The 21,688-nt window shown below is 41.9% G+C and overlaps 1 protein-coding gene and 1 long non-coding RNA gene across 7 annotated transcripts in view; one reads left to right on the top strand and one right to left on the bottom strand.

The window, feature by feature from the left end:
* NKAIN2 (sodium/potassium transporting ATPase interacting 2) overlaps window positions 1-21,688 on the top strand; it is a gene marked incomplete at its 3' end in the record, with an annotated part of 446,592 nt that overhangs the window by 370,322 nt on the left and 54,582 nt on the right. The window lies entirely within an intron of this gene.
* The window catches only part of LOC309528598, a 66,388-nt gene continuing 52,073 nt past the window's right edge, over window positions 7,374-21,688 (bottom strand). The window contains exons 2-3 of the long non-coding RNA XR_014217821.1: window positions 9,220-9,269; window positions 7,374-8,688 (exon numbers count right to left, since the gene is read on the bottom strand). This is a non-coding gene — a long non-coding RNA (uncharacterized lncRNA). The remainder of the gene's footprint in view (window positions 8,689-9,219; window positions 9,270-21,688) is intronic.

The raw sequence follows: 21,688 nt of genomic DNA, 5'->3' as shown, positions 1-21,688 counted from the left end.
CTAAGAAGCAGCTCTATCAAAGGTTTGAACCATGCTTATTGAAACCAAAGGCTTTGCTGGCATGCATTGAACTACTACCATGTGACAAGCTGTGTTTAACCAAAAGGACACACTACGGAGCAACTTTTTCATCTTAATGAGGAAGCTAATGTATCCAGCATGACATGACAGTAGAAGATGGACGAGAGAAATCAGTCTTCTAGAGTGAGCAACAACAAATAGCAGGGCAGAAAGGGGAATATCAGGATGAATGATGTTGCACTAAGTAAATGCAGTTACACATGCGCTGGATTAATTACCAAGTTCTGCAAACATAAGCAGGAAAATACTCTTATTTAGGAATCACTACCAGGGATCAAAAGATGTGCTGTGGCAAATCACGCAAAACCAACATTATGAATCCCTGGAAAGTCCAATGCTGCAAATTCATCACAAGCGGAATAACTGTATGCAAATTACACCAATTAAGCAAGCAGTAGTACTTTGATCTATTTGATCTAATAAATCAGTAAGAGTTAATCTATTAGACATTAGCAGATGATGCTAACAATTTATTTGAGATGCATTATTCTCGGGTATCTGTCATAATAGAAAAAATATTACAATAGTAATATTATGAGATACAGGCACACAGAAAAAATAAATTGGAATTAGAAAGCATGGAGTGGTTTTACATCCCAGGCCTATGACTGTTTACTTACAGGTAAGTTTTACTTTGCTAGTGGAGTTCACTCCTGGATTAAGTATACATAGGACTGCAGCCCTGAAGAAAGCTGGCAATTCCAGATCCTTTCTGCTCTAAGTGTCTTCAGTGGATATGGCCCTCATTAAATCAGACTCCACACAAAAAAGGGTTTTCCAATACTGAGCTGTCAGGTTCTTCTAAGTACACCTCACACTGAGAACAGGAAAAGGGAAGTGGGGAAGGTATAGGCCAAAGCCAACGAGCAGCAGTTCTGTGCATTCAAAAGCTCCTCAGTGATAAGGCAGCACTCCTGGAGATACTGCTGGGACAAAGAAGGGGGTAGAGGAAGAAACCAATCAAGCACTGGCTGGAGGAGCATTATTCGTGGACCCCTTGGGATGACTCCACAGCCCCCCACAGATCCACAGGCCACACAGGTTGGGAGCCACTGGTTTAAGAAGCATTATACTTACTTACTTACTTATTTATTTATTTGGAGCATTTATGTCGTGCTCTTTAGCCAAAAGGCTCCCAGAGTGGCTTACGTATAATCAAAAACAAGACATTCCCTGCCTACAGGCTCACAATCTTATAATCTATGACACACAAGGGAAAGAGGACAAGGAGGGAAGAGGAAAGTCAAAATCAAAACTCATTACCTCCATGTGTGTGAGAGATGTTTAGACCAGCAGGTAGAGGTGATGCTTAATCATTTATCTCCAGGTTTATGTTTTTTCTGAGCAAAATCCATTCCCAAAGTTCTTTTCCATTCTGCCCCCTGCAAAGTGTCTGGTTTGGTCTGAAGGTATTTACAGTCCAATTTCACATAACATCATTATGGATACTCCAGCCTTTGTATTTGTGAAGAATGATTTGTCTGTTTGTTTATTGTTCTAAGTCGCTTTGAATTACTTTGGTTAAAAAAAAAGGTAACTAGTAAAGTTTAATAAATAAAATAAATAAATTGTCCCTGCTTTCATTATCAGGCAGTTTTATCAGTTCCCATCAGTTACTACTATTCAATATGGCAAGTACATGTAGGCACAATTTAAATATTTTATTTACAATCTGTATAATTTTTACCACATAACAGTAAATGACATATCTTACTTTGGCAAATCAAAACGTGAAATGTAAAGTAAGGTGAAATTAATGTGTGCGTGTGTGTGTGTTTAAAAAATGCAAATTGCTATATTAGCAATGGTAAAATCACTTTTTCAGGCAGGGAAATATGCTGCTTGTATATTGATGTGTTGTGCTATTCACTGTGAACTAATGCTTTCCCCAGAAGTTAATTAACAAACTGCAGGCTTGCATTGTTGCATTACCTTTATTTAAAATGTGATGCATAATGCAAAATTGGCTCCTGGAAGCAAACCTAGATATCATTCAGCAAGTTCCCTACACAATGCAGAACTAGAGATGTGCTACAAGGCAATATATGACCTTAATTTATTTTGTTTACTGACAAATAAATGCCTCTAAAGCTGTAGAGATAAGCAAGATGAGATGCTGTGGTATCTTACTATTTGGAATGTTTGTTCAGTAAGGAATTTTTCATCTCCTGTCGCAGAATAATGCACCTGTGACCATAGCAGCTGATTGGAACTGGAGTGGATGCACAGAGGCAGATGGATTAAAACTGTCATAATTGTGGGGTTTCCTCCCCCCCCCCTTTTCCTGGATTATAATTTTAACAGGCTCCAGGTGATTTCTATTTCTATGTAGCATCACTCATCTCAAATAAGTCCCGGCAGGCTTGGAAAGAGAAGATAGATGCATTTGGATCCCCCCCCCCCATATGAACCCATTTGCATTGTGAGCACTTAAGAGAGTTGTGCTGTGAAAAAAGCAATTAGCTGCTTTAGTCTAGGGTGCCATTTAGAATATCCAGGTCTGTCCGCTTCATCATAAAATTGACCTTTTAAATTTTTTATGTCTAAGATTCTCCATATATATATATATATATATATATATATATATGATAGAGCCTAGAGGGCAGGAAAAAGAACTGGTTGCACATATAGAATTTATTAAAAGAAGTCTAGCCCTAAAGTACTGCTGCAGCTTTCTCCCTATTACTATGAATACCAAGCATATAGTATTGCAGCATTAATGTTTAAATAACTGCTGTAATTAAGTAACATAATGACACCCATTATAGATAGATAGATAGATATAGATAGATGATAGATAGATAGATAGATAGATAGATAGATAGATAGATAGATGATAGATAGATAGATGATAGATAGATAGATAGATAGATAGATAGATAGATGATAGATAGATAGATAGATAGATGATAGATAGATAGATAGATAGATAGATAGATAGATAGATAGATATAGATAATAGATAGATGATAGATGATAGATGATAGATGATAGATGATAGATGATAGATAGATGATAGATAGATAGATAGATGATAGATAGATGATAGATACCTGCCCACCAGGTTTCTCTTACGCACAGCAACCCAGGTCATGTGGGCGGGGAGGGGGGGTTGCAGTGATTTTTAGGAAGTCATTAGTTTGCATCAGGCGTCCTACTGGGAAGACCCAGTTTTCTGAGTGCATGTTCTAGAAGTTGGGCAATAGGGGCAGTACAGGATTCCTTTTGGTGTACCGACCTCCCCGCTGCACCAAGGATTCCCTGTCTGAGCTGCTTCAGGTCGTGGCGGATGTTCTCCTGGAGACACCTAGTTTGGTTGTCCTAGGGGATTTTAACATCCACGCCGACACGACCTTACAAGGGGCCGCTCGGGACTTCGTGGAAAGCATGGCCTCCATGGGGCTGTCCCTGAATAAGTTGGGCCCAACTCATAGTCATGGACATGCCTTAGACCTGGTATTCACCTCTAGTGACGTGGGTGATCTGACACTAAGTAAAAGTGAAACCAAAGAAGTGCCATGGTCAGATCACTTCCTGGTGCAACTGGACTTCCCCGCGACCCTTCCCCTCTGCAGGGAGGTGGGACCAATTCGGATGGTCCGCCCCCGCCACTTAATGGATCCAAATGGTTTCCAGAGAGTGGTAGGGGATGCTTTATCCCATGTTGATGGCCTTTCAGCAGATTCCCTGGTGGCCCGCTGGAATGCGGAGTTAACCAGGGCTATCGACTGTCTGGCTCCGAAGCGCCCTCTCCGATTGCATGGAGCCCGGAGAGCCCCGTGGTTTTCCTCGGAGCTGAGGGCGATGAAACAATCGCTGAGACGGCTAGAGCGTCGGTGGCAGAAAACTCACTCCGAATCTGACCGGACACAGGTTAGAGCTCAACGTCGAGCCTACCAAGTGGCGATAGCGACGGCGAAGAAGACTTTCTTCACCGCCTCTATTGCATCTGCAGAAAATAGTAGCAGGAGACTCTTTCAGGTGGTCCGCAATTTAACGGAACCACCTTTACCACCGGGGCCTTGTAAAGACCCCAAGATCTCCTGCAACGATTTTGCAAAGTTTTTTGCAGATAAAATCACTCATATTCGGAAGGAGCTAGACACCACCGTGGGAGCAGGGCCGGGGCGGGAGAGTGCTGGAGCCCTGTCTGGTCAAGTTGCATGGAATCAATTTCAATCCGTTACCCCCGAGGATGTGGACAGGCTGCTTGGACGCGTGAAACCAACCACCTGTCTCCTTGATCCTTGCCCATCCTGGCTAATAAAAGCAAGCCGGGAAGGGCTGGGCGATGGGCTCTGCGGGGTGGTGAATGCTTCCCTCTGTGAGGGAACATTCCCAGATCCGCTGAAAGAGGCGGTCATTAAACCGCTTCTTAAAAAACCATCTTTAGACACGGCCAGTATGGCCAACTATCGCCCAGTCTCAAATCTTCCATTCTTGGGCAAAGTGATTGAGCGTGTGGTTGCTGAACAACTCCAGGCACGCCTGGAGGATGCGGACCATTTGGATCCCTTCCAATCAGGGTTCAGGCCTCATCATGGGACTGAAACTGCCTTGGTCGCACTGGTTGATGATCTCCGGCGAGCTAGGGACAAAGGTGAGAGTTGTTTCCTGGTTCTGCTGGATCTCTCAGCGGCCTTTGATACAATCGACCATAACATCCTTCTGGACCGTCTAGAGGGGTTGGGAGCTGGGGGCACTGTTATACAGTGGTTTCGCTCCTTCCTCCTGGGCCGTGTTCAGAAAGTGGTGGTGGGGGATGAGTGTTCAGACCCTTGGGCCCTCACTTGTGGGGTGCCTCAGGGTTCCGTCCTCTCCCCCATGCTTTTTAACATCTATATGAAGCCGCTGGGAGAGATCATCAGGGGGTTTGGACTGGGTGTCCATCAATATGCAGATGATACCCAGCTCTACCTTTCTTTCAAATCAGAACCAGTGAAGGCGGTGAAGGTCCTGTGTGAGTGCCTGGAGGCGGTTGGAGGATGGATGGCGGCTAATGGATTGAAGTTGAATCCTGACAAGACAGAAGTACTGTTTTTGGGGGACAGGGGGCGGGCTGGTGTGGAGGACTCCCTGGTCCTGAATAGGGTAACTGTGCCCCTGAAGGACCAGGTGCGTAGCCTGGGAGTCATTTTGGACTCACAGCTGTCCATGGAGGCGCAGGTCAATTCTGTATCCAGGGCAGCTGTCTACCAACTCCACCTGGTACGTAGGCTGAGACCCTACCTGCCCGCAGACTGTCTGGCCAGAGTGGTGCATGCTCTAGTTATCTCCCGCTTGGACTACTGCAATGCGCTCTACGTGGGGCTACCTTTGAAGGTGACTCGGAAACTACAGCTAATCCAGAATGCGGCAGCTAGACTGGTGACTGGGGGCGGCCGCCGAGACCACATAACACCGGTCTTGAAAGACCTACATTGGCTCCCAGTACGTTTCCGAGCACAATTCAAAGTGCTGGTGTTGACCTTTAAAGCCCTAAACGGCCTCGGCCCAGTATACCTGAAGGAGCGTCTCCACCCCCATCGTTCTGCCCGGACACTGAGGTCCAGCGCCGAGGGCCTTCTGGCGGTTCCCTCATTACGAGAAGCGAAGCTACAGGGAACCAGGCAGAGGGCCTTTTCGGTGGTGGCGCCCGCCCTGTGGAATGCCCTCCCATTGGATGTCAAGGTGATGGACAACTACCTGACATTCAGAAGACATCTTAAGGCGGCCCTATTCAGGGAAGCTTTTAATGTATGATATTTTAGTGTTTTTTGGTTTCTGTGGAAGCCGCCCAGAGTGGCTGGGGAAACCCAGCCAGATGGGCGGGGTACAAATAATAAATTATTATTATTATTATTATTATTAGATGATAGATAGATGATAGATAGATAGATAGATAGATAGATAGATAGATAGATAGATAATAGATAGAGAGATAGATGAGATAACATAGTCAAGCTATGCTCAAGGGAGTTAACAGTAATTTTTTTACATGTGGCTCTGAAACTTTGTGTCATCCTCATTACACCACCATCACCATCACACACACACACACACTTGCTTTGTGATCGTTGAAAGATGTCCTCTAAGAACTGCTCTATATTGCCACAGTCATGTGGCTGGTGCTGAGAAATCCTTCCATGTGGCATGAACAGCATGTACAGGGGGCGGGGCGTGCTGTGTTGTATGTAAATGTCTTTGCCAAATGGATGTACCCACTGCTGTTGTCATGGCAACCCAGTAGGACCAATCCACACAACAAGCATCTTATGTTTGGCAGGACCTATTTAAGAGGATTGCTATGTGGATTGCCCCTGATGTGCTTTCACACCACTGGACATTCAGTTGCAAATGCTCGCAATCCCAGGTGGCTTTTTTCAAATGTCTTAAAATAGTTTCCCTCACATTTCATATATCAAACATTTATGAGGGCTGAGCTTCAATTTGAGGGTGGTTTCACACAGGGCATTTTTAAGGTGGCACTGGTAATGTATGCGTTCAACAAATGCAGTTTTTCAACCACAGTGGGTTACAACATGTCAGAAAACCCAGGATTGGCTTGGGCTTGTTGCTACATAACATTCAGTTGATCCAGAAGAAACACCTATTTTCTGCCATGTGGAATGTGAAGTATCCCTTAATCAGAGGGTGTCTAGTGTGGAAGTGGATTGGCTGGTAGAAGAGCTACAGAGTCATCAACCTGGAGCAGGCACCTTCTTGCAGAATGCATATGTTTAAGTTAGCTGCTTTTGTAGCACATTTGTGTACATGTTGCTTTAAGAAGTATGGTAAGATTATATTTCTGTACATGCTCAATAGGAAGCTGAAGTGTAGAACAGCTACCTTTTTCTTTTTCTTTTTAGAATTATACCCTGCTTTTCACCATCTGGGTCTCCTTGGGCCACAGGGAGAAACAAATATGATTTCATTTGCCATGCAGTTAGGAGCTGGTGTTTAGATAAGGAACAGTTGGTCACCTCCTTACTGTAAAGCCCACAGGAGCAGGCCCTTTTCCTTGACAGAGCTTGTTTTAAGAAGCCTGCTTTGGAACAGCAGAGAGTGAAGAATAAGGTTTCCTCTTTGTGAACAGCTGGACTAAGCTACAAAAGTAAACTTACGGAACTGTTAGAGAACCTAATAAAAGAGATTACATGGCATTATTCTGGAAGAGAGAACTTTAAGTCATCTAATGCATTTTTTATTGTGGCATTTACATAGAATCCAGACATGCATATATGTTCAAGACAGTATATTACTTTATTTATGAATGTTGCATCCAGTGCTTTTTTTCTAAAAAAAATGTTTAGGGGTACTCTCATTTTCCTACTCATATTAATGAGGCCAAACTTAGATTCACAAAATGTTTAGGGGTATGCGTACTCCTGCGTCCCCCTAGAAAAAAACACTGGTTACATCATGTTTGGCTTTGCATCAGTCCTTCGTTGTAAGTCCCTCCAGAGACCCTGAATTGGTTGAAATTAAATAAAAGCAGAACAGAATTTGGGGAAGAGTCACACTTTCTCCATGTTTTTCTATGACTAGGGGTATCAGATGCAAATAAAGGAAGTGAAAGCTTTATGTAGAAGAGAATTTCAAGAGAAGCATTTTTTCACTTCCTCTGTAAGACAGACTGCACCTGCCTGAGTTCTGTCTTTTATAGATTAATTAAAGGTAGTAGAGCTCTATGTCCCTTTTGTATATGGCCAGCCTATCTGCAGCCATTTTAATTTTCCCAGCTCAATTGCTTTAGCTGCAAACTTCAAGACAAGATTTAGGTTGGTGTGATGGTATCAGGTAGCAGTAATATTTGACTATTCTCTCTCTCAAATGAAGGTGATATTTCTTTTCACTTCTCTGAGCTAGTGGTGAACAGATGGGAAGGAGGGACCATAATAAAGAATCATACTTTATTATGTGGTGGATGTGTGTGTTCCATTTAGAATATTGTTGCAGCTGAAAACATTAAAAACTGTTTAGCAGAGCACCTTAATATATGAGAAGGAAAATGGTGGCATAAATATCTCCATGACATAAAAATGACCACGTGAAATATATTTTTTTATCTTGGCCACCAGTTCAAATCTAGCATGATTAAAATCAATATAACTGTGTGCAACAGTTATATTCCTACTCTGTTGATTAATTGCTGAAAATCCAAACAATAGTTTATGCAGTTACATTAAAAGCAAAAGAGGAGTCACGTGTAAGCCAGCAGTCAATAAATGTGAACAAGATGAAAGGCTTGTTCTCACTAGTTATACCCTAGGCATGGAGCAGAGCCAGGAGGACAGTGAGAATTGGAAGTGTGAACATCAGTCTGTCGTAGAGTGTAGGAATAAAAAATAGACCAGGATCTTCCTTTGAGGAAACATAAGCCATAAACCAAAAGCACTTTCAAAAAGCCAAGGTACACTGTAAGTGCTCCCACTGGAGTTTCAAAGGTATGGCAAGGAAGAATCAAACAGAAGGATGTAAGATGCTTATAATACTCAGTTTCCAAGCAGAAGAAGTGCCAGAGAAAGAGCTTGACCTGGATCATATTCTGGACACAAAAGAAGATCAGGACCTCTGACAGAAAACCAGGACCTATGAAATACTTCTGGAAGCAAGAGAGCAGGAACTCTGAGAGCAGAAGAGAGAAAACAACAGCACTGTTGCTCAGTTTGGGAAACCTGTATGTTTTTCAAGCCTAAATGAAGAGGAGATTCCCTCAAAGACTCAGCTGTATCACACAAATATTAAAGGCATTATAGGATATTGGCAGGATAAGAATGGAGTAAAGTGTCACTGAAATGTCCAGATGTAAGGTGTTAGCCATGAAATGCTACAGTTCACTAGCAGACCTGAGAAACAGTACTCTTTATCCTCTAGTTCAGTAGTGGAGAAACTGGTGCACAGGCCAGATCTCTCCCCTCAGTATTCTTATGATTTCCCCAAGCAGCAGAAACAAAAATTACATTGTATGGACTACATTGGTAGACATTTTGCTTGGACAGAGCTGCATGGAGGTCTAAGCTTTACCTAACTAGACCAGGAATAGTGCTCTGGACTCATCCCATGTATTATAAGCAGGTGTATTATAAGCTGAATTTTAAATAACTCCATAAAGACGTTATTAATTTCCCCGCCCAGTGCCTTTAATGAAGTACTTACCTCAAGTGCTCTTCCACCTTCCTGGAAAATGTCTAAAATGATTGTGATACCTAAACCAAATGGAGGGAAAATCATATATTTAGAAAGTTCTATTTAACTTGCTAAGATACCTAAATATTCACAGCTTCTATAGCAAGGAACTTGAATACATTAATTAATCATGCCACAGTGAAAGATCAATGTAGTTTTGACCTTACAGGACAATTAATGGACAATGTCAGAAATACTTTAAATGTACTACATCAGGCAGAGCAAACTGACCTATTTGTAGTCTTGTTCAGTGATGTAGACAACAGACATGATAGCAAACAGCTTGGGCAGCATTTTGGAAGTAACCTTCAAAATTTCTTACAGTTTGGGTCTATATTCTTGAGGACATGAACTTGGTACACAGCTAGTTAAAAGCCACACTAGAGAAAACTGTTGCAAAGCTCATTTGGCTGGGGTGGACAGGTGGACAGTAGTTCTACTCTGTCCAGCTTAAAAGCACACACACACTCTCCTCGGGTGGAGAACACAAAGAAACCTGCAGCTTCTATTCACAAAGTTAAGCTAAACAGGTTGGTTGATGCTGCATCACTGAGGTTTTCCAAGTGTTCCAAATGTTGAAGTGTCTCTCCTAGTGTCTTCAACCTGGTGTCTTCTGGCCCTTGGAGCTTCAACCTGGACAACCCCTCTGCGGTGCAACATGGGAGAAAGAGTGCTCAGGCAGAAATCTTTTTGTTCTGGAAGCCTCCTAAAGTTTAAATTTTGGGAAACAGCTCAGGGATAGATTGGCTACTTCCATCCATGCTGGTCAGGGCAGGCCCTGGCTCCCTCTCACCAGGGCTTTGTAGTGGCTTTAGGGTTCAGCAGGGGATAGCCTAGCTACAGTGTATATATGTCCCCTGTGTTTTCCCAGTACGTTTATAACAATAGGTTGGACCAGACTTAGTCATGTTTGGGGCAGATACATTGAAATGAATGGGGCATAAGTTAGTAATGACCAACTGTTTTCACTGAGTCCCACTGATTTCACTGAGTAACTAAACTTGTATCCAACACATTAAGAGTCCTTAAGAGGCATGTACAATTTGTGACCCAACAAACCCAAAATCAGGCAGCAGAAGCATGAGTTTCATTGAACTCCTGGTGGACCACCACGTGGCTGTTAGCTTGCATCTTATGAAGTGTGCCAAAAGCTTTCTAGGCCTGCCTCTGTGTCAAACCTTTGGGACAAAGGTTTCTTCTTTCCTGTGCTATGATGCAATAGTTTCAGACTCCGGAGTCAGCCTAGCTCTCTTCTGTGAGTCAGGAAATGCTGTCCATGCGTAATGAAGGTTTCCTATTGTGAAGGTAGACTAGCATGGGAGGAAACATATTCTGAACATGTGCCCATCAAAACTATGCAGAACTTGGGTTTGTGCATCTAGTCTCATTGGACTTTCTTTTTTCCAGATGGACAGCCTTTAATCCCTATGTTATTTTAGTGCCCTCCTTAGTATTTTTACCCCTGTTTTATTTTATCCTTCTGGAGGTGAGATGATCTGAATTAGTTAATTCAAACTGTACAAGCACTTCAGACTGGCTGTGATGTCCTTGAGCTCTGAAGGAAACCAGTGCCCCTTGCATTAATTTAAATAGCACAGCACTGAAGATATAAAATGGAATTTTACTCAGGGCTGTTGTGGCAGTTCTCCAAATGGTTCCTTTTACTTTTAAAATATAAATGATTGTATAAGACTTGATCTGCTCTACTGCTTCACATGTATTACATTTAACAACAGATAAGGAAAGAAAAGCTACTTCAGTCGCAGCTCCAGCAGCTGATCTGCAATGGAATGCAACCATATCAGAAACCATTCTAATTGCTTATGTCATTTTAATGGGTTGTGTGAATATTTATCATGCACTTTGTGTGCTTCTGTCAACATCCCACAGCTGCCTTCCTTTAAGGGTATGGATCTGATATTTCAGATACATCCAGGGGTCAGTCTTTTCCCAATACTCTGACTCTAAAGGCAGCCAGTGCAGATTATTTTGGAGGCTTCATTCTTTGGTAGGGTTGCCATATGGCTGGGATTTGGCTGTTTGGAATTGCATCTGGGTGGCAAGCTATGTCAGCAGTCCCAAACTCCACAAGAACAGCTCAACAACTTCATTATTTTTTTGAGATTTTTCAACAACAACAAAAAAGCTCAACAACTTTGTCTTAAAATCTCAATAAATAACTTTTGTGTCTGGATTTTCACTTTCTGAAATATTCTTTGGTAAATGTGATTTCACCTGAGATGTTCCAAATGTAGTAATAACAGTTTATTTCACTAGATAATCAGGCTGCAATCCTGCGCCATGGCAGGCTGCTTAATTCCCACTCACTTTGGGATTTAAGCAGTCTGTGTACAGGATTGCAGCTAGCTATACGGAGTCAGTTTTAGTCAGTGATATGTCACACATCGCTTTTATCATTTTTACATTAGAGAAATGTGATAAATGCATTTGATAAACTGGATGAGAATTTTAGGAATTTTGTACTGTAGGTTGTCTAAATTTTCTGGGTTTTAATTGATTGTATATTACTTCTTCTACTACTACTACTACTCCACGCAATATGTAAAATCCACTCTTAAGCATCTTATTTGGAAGTTGTACTGATTTCAGTAGGTCTTGCTTTCAGACAAATATATTTAGCAGCCCAATCCACATACATATTTACTCTCAACACAAACTGAGTTCAACTAGAGTGAAAAGGTTGGGATTGGCGAAGAGTGTGCAGCCATGCTATCTCTTTCCATGCCATGGAAATAACCTGGATATAAATTGTTGAAGAGGACTATTGTTTTCATTAAAACATTAGTGTTGTTTTGATGTTTACTTTCTTTAAAAATGCTGTGATGAGGTTGTCCATGATACTTCTACAGTTCAGCCTAAATGATGAAGAACTTACTACTGAAGCACAGTGATACCTTGGTTTACAACCATAATCCGCTCCGGAGGGCCGTTTGTAAACCAAAACAGGTTGCAACCCAAGGCGTGCTTTCGCCAATGGGGCCTCCAAAAAAATGTTTTTCGTAATCCAAAAAAAGGTTGCAAACCGGGACACGCACTCCCGGGTTTGACATGTTTGTAATCCAAGACGTATGCAAACCAAGGTACCACTGTATTTAAAAAAACCTGGAAGTACCCAAGCTTATTTTTGAAGGATGGATTGATTTAACATTTAAGAGCTATCTCATCAATATGAAGCTCACCGTGGTTGGCTACTCTGTTTCCATTCCAAGATTTAACAACGTTGCTGAAATGTTTTGCATGTATTCTTATTTTCCTCTAGTCAAACTCCTGTCTATCATTCTCTCAGTTTACAGTGGTACCTCTACTTACGAGCACCTCTGGTTATGTATCCTTCAGGATACGCATGCAGCAAACGCGGAAGTATTTTTCTGGATTTTATGGCGTGTGCATGTGCAGAAGCGCTCTACTGTGCCACGCGCATGCGCAGAAACGCTCTACCGTCCCACGTGCATGCACAGAACAGGCACCTCCGATTGCAAAAACCTCGGGATTCGACTGGAGCTCCAGAACAGATCCCATCCGCAACCAGAGGCATCCCTGGATTTCAAAAATGTTCATCCTGCTTCCCAATCAGTGGAAGTCTTATAAAGAGGCACCCCCCACCATAAAAAATATAGTATATGGATTTAGACATCCATTCCATACAACTAAAAGATGTATAGACATAAAACCACAAGTTACACTGGTAATTATAAAAATATAATTATCCTAAAGTCCTATGATTCCACTGTTCCCTCATCTCCACTTGTGGTTTCCCAGGGCTATCTGATTGCCCATTGTGAGAAGAGGATGCTGGACTAGATGGGATTTGGGATGATCCACTAGCGCTATTCTTAGAATTTGCCATTTTTTTATTCTGCGATAAATCCTGTTACTCACCTGATAATAAATCAAGAGTCTAGGAATTGTGCCATGCTGAAACAGTATAAGAGCCTAGCAGGAAGTGGCTGGAGGAAGCCAAGGACAGTCAGCCAACATAACTGGACCAAAAGAGAGGCCTAGGCAACTGCAAGCTTGAATCAACAAATTAAAGTTCTACTCCTCTATTTTTAAAGCACAGTGCAGGTTTATGCCATTGGATAAATGTATTAAACTTGGGGTAAAGACATAGTTGCTTGATTGATAAACCAATCAGAAGGAATGCTTTGTGTGATTAATGACTATGCCATATCTAATGGGGCACATGTTTAATAGTCTCCAAGGTTCTGACAAGTAAAATAGCAACTAATTGTGGTGCCTAAGAATTATTCAGTCCTCGAGGCCTAAACAAAGGTTTTCATTTGAGTTGAGGAAGGGTGGAGGTGTTGAGAAAGTTTACTTATCTTCTTTTCTTCAAACCACACCAGCTGTCATAATACATATTTATTTTCTGAATTTTGCTTATTAATGGCTTACTTCACTTTAAGCTCTTTCAACCTACGCAGCAAGAAGCAGGCAAACACAGAGGTTTTTGCAAGCAGACAACAAAGGAAAGCGCTGTACTTACAAATCTAATTTTCATCTAAGTACTGTAGATTGCAGCTCCCTGAGGCAAAGTCCTTGATATCAGAAAACCAATTTCTGGCAGATTGGAGGGGTTATTCCCCTTTGGTTTTCCAGCATCACCGAGGAGATGGGAATAGAGGACCCATTCTCAGGAGGCTGGCAACTTCACAAAAGAAAAAACAGATGGGACCTGACAGGCTATTTCCAGGAGATGGAGTCTCTGAAGCAGGAAGCAGCGATGCCTGAGTGACTACTGGGAGGCCCTTGCTTTTAAACTGGGAGAGTCAAGGACTCTGATGAGATGACAGCAGGCAGCATGCATTGTCAGGCTTCCACCTGTCCCATCAACATTTACACTCCCCACCCCCCTCCTAATATATAATTTGCAGATTGTCTTGTGAGTGCTATATTGTTTAACCCTGTATAACACCCTTAGCTGTACTCTGTGAATATTTTTTATTTATTTGTTTTTGCAGTTTTCCAGAATTTGAGGCTGCACTATGTAGGCATAGAACCTTCAGCTATTTCTATTCTATCTCTGATTTCCTATCCTTTCCCTATCTTTTTCCAGTGAAAGAACATGTAAGGATAAGAACACTGGGGTGAATTCTATATTCAGAGTCCACCTCAGAATATCCTACATTCTGAGAGAAAATAATATTAGGCAGCAGTTTTCCCTGCTCTCTAAATCCTTCTGAAGCAAGCACTGTTTCCCACTTCCTCTTGGTATTTGAAATCAGGTTTTGTTTTCCTCTTCAAAGTCATAAGTCGTCAACTTTCCTGAGCCAATCATGAAAATCATCTGCTGGCAAGATTTGTGCAGTGAAACCAATTTATCTACAGTTAAAATTTGTATTTGAAATAATTTTGGAATTTTGTACATGACTACCATTAGCTCTCAACAAGCTGTTTAGAGTCCACTTGACCCAAGCTTCCTCAGTTATCTTCTCCCAGAGACCAATGAGGAAAAAATTATGCCCCATTGTGAAGATACTTGATCTCAGCCCTTTATATTGTTGATTATGAGCTGCTACTGTTGCTGCTGCATCTAAGGAAACTGATAAGCAAATTCTTGGCTATGATTAAGTCTAAGCTGGTGAGGAAGGGGGCAGGATTGGGTCACTTTTAGGTGATTGCCAGTTTCCCATGACATAAAAGCACAGAAACATTCCAACCATTTCAGAATCTGATAGCATGAGAGACTGGGTACTCCACTTCCCAGTCATCTTCTAAGTAGGATCCAGTTTTGGCTGGTAAAGGTGAAGGACCCCGTGACAGTTAAGTCCATTCAAAGGCACCTATGGGGTGCGGCACTCATCTCGCTTCAGGCTGAGGGAGCAGGCGCTTGTCCACAGACAGCTTTTCAAGTCATGTGGCCGGCATGACTAAATCACTTCTGGTGCAACAGAACACTGTGACAGAAACCAGAGCACATGGAAATGCCATTTACCTTCCCGCCACAGTGGTACCTATTCATCTACTTGCACTGGTGTGCTTTCAAGCTGCTAGGTTGACAGGAGCTGGGACAGAGCAACAGGAGCTCACCCCATTTCGCAGATTCGAACCATCAACCTTCTGATTTGCAAGTCTAAGAGGCTCAGTGATTTAGACCACAGCGCCTCCTGTGCCCCTGTTTTGGCTGTACATCCTTTGGGAACCACCTTTTTCTTGTGGTAAGTTTTTTAACAGACATTGTCCCCTAGACTAACACTGCGTAGCAAGATCACAATTTGATAGCTGACTCCAAACTGTGGAACTCCATTCCCCTAATGATATCTGAGCCTGTACAACTTCAGTAGCTCTGCAGGGCCTTCTTGTTTGGTACTGCTCATATACAGTATTTTATGGATTACATGAACAGTAGACTGCAGACACTTCAGTTTTACACTTTATGCACTGTTATTCATCATCGGGCAATATTTCCGAATTCACACTCTCTGAATCAGTAACCCCAGTTTACACACATCCTCCTATAAAGCCTTTTCATCATCAATCGTAACAGTCATGTCTTTCTCAACAGTAGATGCTACCACTACATCAAGAGTCTCTGCTTTGGCAGCCGTTCCGCATATCATATCATGAGAAAACAAACATTAGCAGTGTAATAAGCGATAGTGCTCTACACATTGACGTCCCAATGGCAACCAGTCAACAGGGCAGAAATTAACAGCTTCAGCAGATTTGAAACCTTGGTTAAAGCTACTATGAGAGGCTCTTCGAAATGTAATCACAAATTTACCAGCACACCATGAGACATTAATATGTTGGGATTCATAATTGTAACCAGCTGACGTAAAACCTCAGCTGAGATTCAAATAGCTCAGGAGCCAACTTCTTCATTACATCTTCCAGTTGTTCAGCTGCATATCCTGGGGCTCCATACCATGTTTTAGGCTCCCCCCAATGCAGATAGATGATGGAATAGCTCCAGTGATCCTCAATATGCCAGTGAAATGAGGAAAAACAAATCCCTACATGTAGCCAAGGCAACTTCCTTCCACATATATCTGCAGTGATGTGAATAAGTACAGATTAGAATCATAGAATCATAGAATCATAGAGTTGGAAGAGACCACAAGGGCCATCGAGTCCAACCCCCTGCCAAGCAGGAAACACCATCAGAGCACTCCTGACATATGGTTGTCAAGCCTCTGCTTAAAGATCTCCAAAGTAGGAGACTCCACCACACTCCTTGGCAGCAAATTCCACTGTCGAACAGCTCTTACTGTCAGGAAGTTCTTCCTAATGTTTAGGTGGAATCTTCTTTCTTGAGAATCTGAGATTGTTCCATCTCAGGCATATTCAAATTCCATCCACTATCAATATACTCTTCTTCTTCTGGTTTTAATTTGATTTTACCATCTCTCACTGGAAACTCACTGCCAAACTCCTTTGAAGCAATATCAGCACCATATTCTACTGTAACATCCTCTTCAATTGTGCTAACAAGATGCCAAAACTATTTCTCAACCAATTCTGTAGGAACCATATGCAGTGGCATATTAAAATAATCTGACTTGCAGGCATCTGCCATTTCTCCAAATGTGCAAAGTGTGTAGTCTCGTGCTGCCTGTTCAAAACCAAATGCTTCTTGTGGTTTATTACACTCCTGAGCTAGGCCTCAGGGGCATCTCCAGCCCCCCTCGGGGAACATCATGAAGAGGTGGTATTAAGCAAAAGGTATGGTAACTGTCATTACAGCCATCACATAGGAGCAGACTATCCTCATCATTACCACTGCCACACAACAGACAAACATACAAATCCATGGCATTAAAGCTTTTCTTAGAACTTCCCTTTGGTTGTTCTATTTCTGTTTCCCAGGTGGCTTGCCTTTTTTCAACCATTTCCCATTTCACTAAGCTATGAGACTCTTTAACACTGTCAGGCTCAAGCTTTGGAGGGGTGGTTCCCATTCTATGTCTCAGATTGTGAGTTTTTGTTTCTGTAAAGGTAAAGGTAAAAGGACCCCTGACCATTAGGTCCAGTCATGGACGACTCTGGGATTGCAGAGCTCATCTCGATTTATTGGCTGAGGGAGCCGGCGTACAGCTTCCGGGTCATGTGGCCAGCATGACTAAGCCTCTTCTGTAAACCAGAGCAGCGCACGGAAACACCATTTACCTTCCTGCCAGAGCGGTGCCTATTTATCTACTTGCACTTTGATGTGCTTTCAAACTGCTAGCTTGGCAGGAGCAGGGACCGAGCAATGGGAGCTCACCCCGTTGCAGTGATTCGAACCGCCGACTTTCTGATTGGCAAGCCATAAGCTCTGTGGTTTAGACCACAACACCACCCACACCCCCTTTTTGTTTCTGTCCTCCAAATCAGTTTTAATATTAGTAGCCTCTTCTCTCATGCGTTTTGCTCAATGAGCAGGTGAACAAGTTTCAGGCAGCTGAAAAGGCTTGTCTTTGAGGAATATAATGGGGTTTATATTCCTTGTCCTTTGTGCTGCTGGTGACATCTGGCTTCTGAAGACACTTTTCCAGGACTGCATCATCCACTAAACACATAAATTTGGAACAAATGTCTGGCGCCAATAGACTAGCTCCAGTCTGAAATAAGTTGTATGGGTAAAGAATGTGCTAATAATGAGCACAAATACGTGAGCCCACAGCTTTGCCAGGAACAAACCCCATCTTGGTAGCTATTTTAGTCCATTTTCTGTCCTCACACACCAAGTCAAATCCACCTTCTTCTGCAACTAGTCTATTAAACTGGAATAAATCCAAGATCTTTCTTTCTACATGTGGAATTTTCCGTGTGCATCCCTGAAGTTCCCAAAACTTTGCAATCTGGTATTTTACGTTTCCAAGTACTACTTGGAACTACTTGTACTACTTCTTTTATTATTGTCCTCTCATTTGTGTTATTACCTGGATAAGAAGCTGCTGGAATGTAATAAATAAGAAAAATGTGTGGGCAGCTTCTTGAGAGTGGAGAGCACAAACTATTTGACCTTTGCTTGTAACATTGATTGATAGGCTGGAAGCAATTGAACCAACTTGCTATTTTTCATCGCATCTTTTTTTCTCACTTCAGCTGCCCATCTTTATTTCGTCTTCATTAGTCTTAGAGTGGCTTGTGCAACTGGCTCTTGATTTAGACATGCTCACTAGCACAAAGTTTGCAAACCTCTGAAACAAGTGATTGTAACCAAGCTAGACATATCAGCCGTGAAGCTAGTGTAAGGTTCTAAATCAAGACTTTTTAATGTGCTTTTCTGGCAAGAGATTTTCCTTTTCCTACATTGAGCAAATTTTAATCCCTTGACACTTAATCCCTTAAATTTGCCTCTGTGTTATACTCACATAGGGCAAAAGAGCAAGGTGGACGACTGCTGGAACGTAAGTGGAGAAAAACTCCAAATGACTATAGTGAAACACTGGTGAGTGTGCATTTTCAAGCATACTTATTGGCAGTGAAAGCAGCAAAGAAGGCATACTTTGCTACCTCCATTGCACCCTCAGTATGCCATCCTGCACAACTTTACTGAGTAGCAGGGCCTTTTGCATATTGGCCTGAAAGAGGTGGTAGAACAGACAGAAGTTTGCTGTGCCTTGTTTGCTAAGCATTTTGAGGATAAAATTGCTTGCATACATGGGACCGTGACACTGTTGCTATAGCAGTTGAATCTTGAGAGCTGTCCAGAGCACTGTCTAATTCTGTTTTGTTGGATGGATTTCAGCTGATGAGACTCAGAGGTGTGGACAAGGTGCTTGGACCCTTGCCCTTCGATTCATAAAATCCAGCAGGGAAGAGGAAGCTGTCAGGGCCAGGGAGGTGGTCAATGCCTCTTTACAAGAGGGGGTCATTCCTGACTGTTTTAAGGTGGCAGTAATAAGACTGCTTCTAAAGAAACCATCCCTACATTCTGATAACCTAAGTAATTCCCAGCCAGTTACACTGTTAGTGGGTGGTTCTCTAGACTGGATGGATGGGAGACTGCCTGCTCTTGAGGGTGTTACACTGCCTTTTAAGGGGATGCTCTTGGATCCATTACTGTCACTTGAGGCCCAGGTGGCCTCGGTGGCTCAGGGTGTCTTTTGTCAGCTTCGGTTGGTGACCCAACTATGCCCCTATCTGGACAGGGATAGTGTAACTTCTGTGGCCTACACTCTGGTAACATCTAGTTCAATGCATTATGCATGTGGCTGCCCCTGAAGATGGTTTGGAAACTTCAGCTGGCCAGACTGCTCACCAGAACAAAATGATTTGAGCATGGAAAACCAATCCTGGCCCAACTGCACTGGCTGCCATTAACATTCTGGGCCTAATTCAAAGTGTTGGTGTTATCCTATAAAGCTCAGGACCTCAATGCCTTAAAGACCACCTTTCTCCATACAAACCAACCTGAACCCTCCACTTGTCATTCAATGTCCCTACTCAGAGTAGTTCGGAGGGTAGCAACATGAGAATAGGCCTTCTCTATGGTGGCTCCCCATCTGTGGAATGTTCTCCCCAGAGAGGCTCATCTGGCACCTTCATTTGATGTCATTAGGCACCAAGCAAAAACATTCTTCTTTACCAAGGCCCTCAGCCATTATGGCCTGTTAAATGTTGGGGAGGGACTGCTATTATGATTATTTTATTATTATGATGTCTATTATTAGTCTGTCTGTTATGTTTTCATTATTATGCTCCGTAGAATGTTCTTAATGCTTTATACTGCCCTGGGATCATGTGATAAGGGGTGGGATATTAATCAAATAAATAATAAATAACAATAAGAGAGAAAGTATATACACACTAGGGATGGGGAAGAAATTCAATATACATTTAAATAGAAACCTAAATAATTCTCACTTTCAAAACAGCAGGGGAATTAAAACACAACCATTCTTCAACATTCACACTTGTCTGAATTTTGCAGTGCAGTTCTCCAGTCAAGCAATGTTTTCAAAAATGCATATACTGGAGTAAAGTGTCCATAAAAGTGTGTATAGTAGTTAAAATAACACAAAAATATATTATTTTATGGGGAATTGCTTTGCAAAAATATGTATATTAGGCAAAATTGTATGCAAGCATGTTTATATTAGGAGAAATTCACATTAAAATGCTGGTAATTTAATGAGGATTTTTTTTAAAAAAAATGACAAGCTGATCTGAAAATTTGGAGGGCTAAATTTAAGTTTGAAAAAAAATGGCGAACTGAGAGAAACTAAGATTGACAAATCAGTTTCTCTCACTTCGCCATTTTTTTCACACACACACACATTCCAGCACTGCTCAAAGTCTTGCCTTATATGGAACCAACTGTAAAGTTTTGTGTTGTAATGCTTAAATAATTTTTTTACATCTTCAGATTCAGATGGCTCTCCAAAGAACTAGCCCATATCTTCATTTTAAAAAAACCCCATCTGCATTTCTATAGTGCTCTAAGGCTTTCAGAAGAAAATTAATTGTGTAAAAAATATGAAAAAGGAGCCAGTCACAGCCTGTCTCCTTCCAGGGTCCATCATCAGCCAGCACCATTTCACTGTCAGGGAGGGTGAGACACACTCTGTCGGCCAGCTGAAACCAATTTTATTATATCATGTTAGCCAACTTCAGTTTTTCTTTCAAAAAGGGCAGGATATAAAAATGAAAAATATGAATTAAACATGGTGATTTAAAGATGGAGTCAGATATCCTTCCTGTCCAAGTAGCTGCCTGTAGGGATGCAACTACATCATCTAGAAAGAAGAATGCAGACCCAGACATGGCCTTATGAATCACAGCATCTTTTGCCAAATGATCTTGTCATCTTGATCAAATCATTTAACTCTCCCTTGTCCCCAGTTTTATATGCACTTCAGTAGGCCCATCAATTGGTATACTTTTAATGTTGAGAATTTGCCTGTTGGGTTGAAGAGGTGAAGCTGAAGTGAATCCTTTATCCCATTTGCTGCCCTCCTAGAGCCACTGTTAGCAACCCAATGACTCACCAGATTTATACCGATATTTTAGGTCTTAATTAACTTATGTAGAACTTAAAGGCAGTTAGATTGTCAAGGAATATGAAAGCAGTGCGGATTCAAAAGGGCAAGTATTATATATTGTAATGTGAGGAACATATGTTCAGATGTCTAGTTCCTTCTGTTATCAAGACCATGGTGGTTTAGATAAGCTGTAAGCCAGAAGCAGGTCATTAACTACCAGATTGAAATTCTGTGGACAAGGATTTTCTCATGTTCTTCCTTAGATACTGACAAGCCAGGCAATGTGCTATTTCACTGCAATAACACTGATCATGTGAAAAGGAAATATATGCATGTGTGCATTCAGTTCTAATTAGTATACCCTTTACCAAATCACTCTTTGGATGCCTGGTATCAAGTTCTTCGGGGTTTGTTCCTTAATGTGTGCTCCATTTATTTAAAAAATATACCAATTTAGTGTCATAATTTGAATGTATAATTGAATTTGCCAGCCTGACAAATGAATG

Source organism: Podarcis vaucheri, assembly GCF_965113315.1.
Source record: "Podarcis vaucheri genome assembly, chromosome: 3".
Lineage (NCBI taxonomy): Eukaryota > Metazoa > Chordata > Lepidosauria > Squamata > Lacertidae > Podarcis > Podarcis vaucheri.
Note: the sequence above shows the minus strand (reverse complement) of the source record. Positions and strands in the feature narration are given on the sequence as shown.